Here is a 1,375-nt window from a genome sequence, read left to right as displayed (position 1 = left end):
GGTTGGTGTAGAGTTTGTAATATAATACGCTATAGAATGGAGAATCATCAGTTTTATAGTGACGGGGTGGGACTGCTTTTGTCTCCAGGGAGTTTTAATTTAACAACTGTTCCAGAGTACTTTAAACTTATTCGTCCTCGGGCAATTAACTGTCTAAACTGAAATAAGACATTTGCAAATGTTTCACCTATAACACAAATAACATGTTATGCAATATGTTTGATGTTATAGGGTACTGTATTTCAAAAGGAACAGACATGCTCTTAATAGATGTCCACTGAATCCAAAGTTAAACATAAATTCAGACTGAAAAACAACCAGGAAGCTTAAATTATGTAAACAATTCCATGTGTAAAAGATTTTAATATTTTATTTAATAATGAATGCCTATATCAATGCAATTACTATCACTACTATTAATACTTATAGAGCATTCAGCTATTTTTGAGCTGAAACTGGTGCGGAAATCTCTGGTAAGTGAATTTAAAAAGCGATTGACATGTACAGAAGACTTCAGTCACAGTACGGTGATGAGACTCTTAGTTGGGGTAAAACATCTGAATGCTGCAAACACTTTAAAGAAGGCCACACATCTGTGAATGACACGATCCCGGCCGAGGTGGCTCAGAGCTCGACGAATATTGATATTGTCAACCTGCAGAAGAGACACATCTGTCTGTGTGAACTGTACGCACACTCATTCAGGTATAGTCACATCCCCCGTACAGTCCTGACCTCGCGCCAAGCTGTTGAAGGAGTTCCTGGGAGGCCGGCGTTTTAGACGTGAATCAGACAGTCTGATAAAATGTACTGAATAAACTTTCTACCTTGTTGGTGTCCAAGCACTGATGAAACACTGGAATAAGTGCATTAGCGTATCAGGGGATTATATAGAGAAATAAAGGGAGTTTTTACTCTCAGAACAAATTCCCACTTAGACTTAAACGTAATATCGTAATTATTCTGGTAACGGTTTAAAGTTACAATTAATTTCCTGGCTGTGTGGATTTTAACAGCTATAAGATCATGTAAAACCCCCACAAGGCATGAGATAAACTATAGGGTAGACGCCTGAGGAACTGGGTGTGTCTGCAACAACCAACGCAAACTTCAGTCTAAATCTATGGGAAAAATCGAGATCTATACGAAGCCCGAACAAAAGTATAATTTTAAATTTCAGTAACGAAGTCGTCATTAATTGTTTTGGTTACTTCAATAACACCAAAGCATGTGTTAATGTGGACCTGATGTGTTCCATTAGTGGAAGGCAAAACTTGCACTTACTTCTTCATTAGGTCACATGATCAGAGTATGTGTGTAAAGTATACATGCGTAGGTACTCGATATCTTAGCTAAAATCCCCGAAATGCTACAC

This window comes from Clarias gariepinus, chromosome 3 (genome assembly GCF_024256425.1).
Source record: "Clarias gariepinus isolate MV-2021 ecotype Netherlands chromosome 3, CGAR_prim_01v2, whole genome shotgun sequence".
Classification (NCBI taxonomy): Eukaryota; Metazoa; Chordata; class Actinopteri; order Siluriformes; family Clariidae; genus Clarias; species Clarias gariepinus.
The sequence above is the reverse complement of the archived record's forward strand: the minus strand, read 5'-3'. Positions refer to the sequence as shown.